Consider the following 6013-nt stretch of genomic DNA (forward strand, 5'->3'; position numbering starts at 1 on the left):
AGAAAAAGAAAATTCTCCAAAGTAGGAGAGGTAGAGCTATTCTGTCTGTATTATTACCACTAGCGGCAGGACTAATATCAAGTATCTTCAAATAAAGCTAATAATAAAAAAAAGTCATGAGGGAATTGTATTTAACTCCAAGACTTACTTACGAGCGGATGATGGGAAAAAAGACATCAGATGAGGGGGACGAACTGATATTTCAAATGTGCGGGAAAAACCCGAAACTTTGAATGTATCATATCAGGCAAAGGTCAGAAATAGCAGCAATATCCCCTTGAAGACTATTGAACGTCGGAAGAGAAATAGGGATAGTCCGCAAAAAATGGTTAAGACTACTATAGCGCCCAAGATAAGAGATGTGAGGAATGTCCTGCAGAATAATTCGATTCCTCTCAGGATATACAAAATAAACAGCCAGAACCCCATTAGCAGGCCTTCGCTAGCTGAAATTATCCCCATGTATTTCACCCAGCAGAGAATACCTTATGTTAATAGTGTATTAAAGTACTTAGAAAGGTCCGTTAGCGTGAGATGGGATGATAATGGGGATCTCCTTTCACCGATTAATAAGTAAAATATTTTAGATATGATACAAAAATTTGACGGTAAAAAAGTGGTTGAAGATGAATATCTGAATGACTATGAATATAAAACTGCTAATATACCTCACTGGATGATTAGAAATAAAGCTCTAATAAAGCAGCTAAAAACTGTCTATGAAATTAAAAAGGGAGGGGGTATACATCAGAGAAATCTCAAGAATAAATATCCCTATCAGGAATAATCCTGGATTCCTTATTAACGAGGCGCGTGAAACGTGATATAACCTGTTCTATAAGGAGCGGAGGGTAGGACAGTAATCAGATGGAAGGAGTTATAACATGATAGTACATGTTAATTGAAGATAACAAGATGAGTATACACCTCGATGAAGTTGTTTACAAGCGTAGCCTCAGATAAGGTGGAACATGAAATATCACGTCGTTAGGGGGAGGAGGGGAGGGATTGATAAGCAAATCGTATATAAGTTGGGTGAAGGAGCATAGAAAATCAATGAAATATCACGTCGTTAGGGGGAGGAGGGGAGGGATTGATAAGCAAATCGTATATAAGTTGGGTGAAGGAGCATAGAAAATCAAAAGTTTTGAAGCTTTCTTCAAGATGGAAGGTAGTAGCACCTGCAAGGTAATATTCGGATCCTTGACCAGCCCTGTCTACAAGCAGCGAGGTATCTGCATAGTCACTGCCATAAATGCGTTGGCATGTAAGAATTTTGGGGCTGTGAAGGATGTAGTGGAGGCATACCCCTATGCAGATGTGGCAGGGATGAGATATACAAAGCCTGGCACAAGTTACGCATGTCAAAGGGATAGGAGTGTGCCGTGTACGGCCATCTTGGATAACCCAGTCGTGGCAACTTTAATAACTCAGTATGGTATAGGAGAGTCGATTGAGAATAGCCCATATGCAAGGAATAGTGTTCAGTATTTCCAAGATTTACATCACGTGAACGGACTTTGCGAAGATACAGAAGAACGCAGATTACATCACTTCCACAGTGCATTAACAAATTTGAAGGATAAGCTGAATGACCAGAAATTTGATAACGTTCAACATGTGCTTTTCCCATTAGGTATTGGCAGGAGAGGAAGAATTGATGCAAAATGGCTGGGCTACTATCTACCGAGTATATTCACCTTTAATCAAGAACTGGAGGGGAGGGCTGTTTATATCGTCGCAGGTGAAAAGTTATTTTCTAGTCTGGATGAAAAACATAAAGGGGATATGGTTATATTCAATCTTCTGGGGCCATTAAAAAAATTAGAAATTGTAAATAATTTTGTTAAGGCTGATGAAGAAAATAGAGATACCTGTGGGGCTGACAGAGGAGAGGTTGAATGTCGCTATTTGTCAATGTATTCGCATGCCTGACCATTTCTGTTTATTTTCAATCTATTTCTTTTCAAAAATAAAATGTTGTGAATAAAACTATTGAGTTTCAATTACATCCTCCTAAAAATGTATACTGCATGTATAGTTATAGATATGAACTCACTGAAATATCCCTCCTCAGTAGGGTAAGAAGATGTCTGGTGACCACACGCTTTATTTAACCAGTATAGGCTGCTTAGATGCATATCCAGATAACAAGCCTAGTAGATTTATTAACAGGATTGCTACACCGATAGTTTTGGGGGATGATTATGAGTATGAAGTGGGTCTCGTGTCTATCATGCACCCAATTCAGTACTACGCCATAAAGTCGAATGATACACAGTTTCATATCAAGGTGCATACACGATACCAGTCTGCTAATAATACTTCCACTGGTGAAAGTATGGCGGCACATACACATGCATATACGCCTAATATTAGTGTCATGGCAGGGGATATGAAGAAGTTGGTTAAGAATTTAAACGACGATTTAAATAAGGAATTAAAGGTTTATTTTAGTAATAGGTATTCAGCATTCATTAAACGTAACACCATATTCAAATGGGATGACACTCAGAAAAAAATAACCATACAATATGTTAAGGGTGCTTCATTCAGGAAGGGGGATGTGCAGACAATTCATATAACTTTAAGGCAGTGAAGCATCCAATCTGCTGGGCTTCAGAGCTGATACACAATATATAATCTATGGAAAAGGAGAGAAAAAAGAGGTTTCAAGCTATACATTCCCATCTGAAAATTGTGGAGTTGATTATATGTATATTTATTCGGATGTGATACAGCCGAGTTACTTTGCTGGCAGACTTGTAAATATTTTAGACTGTTTCCATATAGATAACGGCAAGAATAGAGGTATACATAACACAATATATAAACCTCTAAATACAAAGGTGTTGGATCAAATATCTATAATCATCACGGATCAGAATGGGAGAATCATAAGATTTGTTGAAAACTCTAGCGTGACCTGCGTCCTCCATGTCAGGGTTAGGTGAATAGAATAATAAATACCGATGTACCTAGCATTAATTGACAATTGACCATCATAGGAGGCTGTACTACTGCAGAGTTTTTTTTTTCTTTTTATATTACTATTTCGGAGTAGATACGATCAAGATCATGAGACTGACCTTCGTTCCACCATCAGAAGAGGAATTTAGGAGGCTTTTTCTTTCTTCACCCCTAGAAGACGTGGTGGGCTAGAAGATATTTCAATATTTTATCCGACTCGAAGACGGGGAGGAAGTGTGTTGTCAGCTATATCAGGGGTGGCTAGGAGGGTATTATCCTTTATATTCAAGGCTCTCAATCCTTCAGCTAAGGAATTTGGTAGGGCTGTAATGTCCGATATGATCACTGCGGAAAGACCATTAAAGGAATCTTTAAAAAAACATGGAGTTCAGGCATTGAAGTCAACAGGGTTAAGACTTCTAAAAGGTTCAGGAAAGAGAAGGAAGTCAAAAAAAGGAAGCAGTTTGAAAGTGATTCGTAAGACTAAGAAGGAGTTTGGAGGAACGCGGAGATTGCATAAGAATGATGTGTATAACCTTCTACATTCATTAGGACGTGGGACATCATAGGGTTTGTATCCTTTCTTTAATCTCATTTCATAACTAAGCAGAATTTTCAACTTCACATCATGGCTGGAATGACACCGAATACCCCAGGAAGTGGAAATAAGATTCCCGTATCCTCGTATATGGCAGGAATATCTGAATCATATCCAAATGTTAACAGGCAGCGACTAATTGAAAGTTCAATTAATTCTAAAGAGAGGGTAGACTTCATGCCCAGTAATGTGGGAATTAATCAGGTATTGTCTGATAGGTATATAGAATTTCGTGTGAATGGGGTGGTCGGTTCCTTTCTTGATTTATCGAGTATAACATTAGAATTATTCATTCGTATCACTAGAAATGGTGTCAATTTAACAGCGGCACAAAATGCGGGAGTAGTAAACGGGGTGAGTAATACATTATTCAAGTCCGTATCCGTCTTTCTGAATGAAAAGATGGTCGAGTCATGTCCTTTATACAATTATTTATCTTATATGAAGATGTTGATGAATGTGAAGCCGGACTCACTCGAGAATATAGCGAGGTGTGGATATTTCTATGATGATTATTGTGAAGAGCACGGGATTACGAGGCAATATACTGATGATACATTTAAGGAGGGGGAGCGTTTGGAAGTTAAGCAGATGCCCAAGCTTAAAATCTATGGAATTAACACATACTTCCCACTATTACTAGATTTAGCAACTATTGACATGTATCTAATGGATTCTGTCAATCTGAGAATTCGATTAGAGTTAGCGAATGATAGTTGGGTTATGAACACGGATAAGGAGGGACATTTGAATAATCTGACAATACAGCAATCGAAGTTATGGATAGATCGTGTCATTCCTCGTTATAACGCAATGGCTGCATTGAATCAGTCACTATTATCAAAGCCTATACAATACATATTCAGTAAGTCTCTTTATAAGACATACGTTGTTGGGATTAATGAATCGTCAATAATGATAGATGAACCTTTTGGTTCATGCATTCCAGACAAGATGACACTAGCACTAATTGATATGAGACATTTTTTCAGGGGATTATACAAGAAACCCATTATTCTTCCACCACGCAAATGTAAATAATATACATATCACCATTAACGGAAGTACCGTATATAATATAAACGCAGCATTCCCAGAGAGAGTTGTGCAGGCGTATTATGAATCTCGGAAGGCTATTGGCATAGATGATGAGAATATTATATCCTTGGATAGTTTTACGGAGGGGAGAACCATTTTTGATTTTAATTTCGCACATGAGGATATGAAAGAAGCTCTACCAGTAGAGAGATCAGCCAGTATGCGAATCATTTTAAAATTGACTACAGCAGTAACGACACCCCATCTCATTATGCTTTTTGGAGATACTACGGGTATTTTATCGATTGATGCAGACAGGATTATTCATTGTGATGTGAGGGGTTAGGACTGATGGATACTAGAGAGCTGGATAGAGCTCTAAGGGGGAGGGTGGGGAAATTAGTGAATTACGTAGGCATATTTTCTTCTGATCATGTGGGAGGTATAAGGTTGAGGTCATACAGGGAGGAAGCTATCACCTTCATCGCAAATACGTTGGAAACCTCTTCAGACATCAATAGCATGGGACACTGGATCTGCTTTTATGTGGATAAGTCACCTGAAAATTATATAATATTCTTTGATGGTTATGGTATTAGCCCAGAGATATACAGTAAGCATTTCTTGACCTTCTTCAAGAGGAATAAATCCTTTGAATTGTTCAAATTCATGACACTAATCCAGCCAGATTTATCATATGAGTGTGGGTTATATGTTTTATACTTCATACATTCAGTTAGTCATTACGGGGTAGGGTATACGTTACGGAAAATAAAGACCATGTTTTCCACCAGTAATTTAAGGCTAAATGATGGGATAGTAGCTAATTATTATTTCACTCGTTTGATGAGGAGACGCTGCTCTGAGTATAAAGGGAGAGAAAAGAGAGCGATTACATATAAAGAATGCATCAGAATGAGGGATAACTATGAACCTTCCTGAGTCTAATTATTAGAAATAGTCATGATAGGGGATGTCCCACGTTTGCACGAGTTTATTTATATCCATGACGGTGAGTTAATTTCTATTTTCTTTTTTTATTCATTTATTAATTAGGGCCGGGAATTATTCATGGGATTAATTTATTCCTTAGTGGAGGTGGCATCATGAGTCTAATGAGTTATTTGTTTTATACCTTATCAGGATTCCAACCAGACCATTTATCTCAGCAGTGGAGGATGAAAACTAATAATTCTAAACCGTGGAGCACAGTGAGGTTGGGATACGAGAGGGCTTTGATGTCCTTCAAGAAGTTCACAAAAATGACATTGGAAGCATTCTTACAAATCCGCTTAAAATTTGTATGTTAGGAGAAATGAGAAATACATGCATATATAAAGATCAGTCTGTTTGTATAAGATAAATAAAATACTGCTTTTTAAAATATTACTTTCACTATCCAATGTA

General features: G+C 37.7%; 1 pseudogene; it reads left to right on the forward strand.

The window, feature by feature from the left end:
* Window positions 1-3278: 3278 nt before the first annotated feature.
* LOC137635354 (uncharacterized) lies at window positions 3279-4997 on the forward strand (annotated as a pseudogene).
* The last annotated feature ends 1016 nt before the right edge of the window (window positions 4998-6013 follow it).

This window comes from Palaemon carinicauda, unplaced genomic scaffold (assembly GCF_036898095.1).
Source record: "Palaemon carinicauda isolate YSFRI2023 unplaced genomic scaffold, ASM3689809v2 scaffold117, whole genome shotgun sequence".
NCBI lineage: Eukaryota > Metazoa > Arthropoda > Malacostraca > Decapoda > Palaemonidae > Palaemon > Palaemon carinicauda.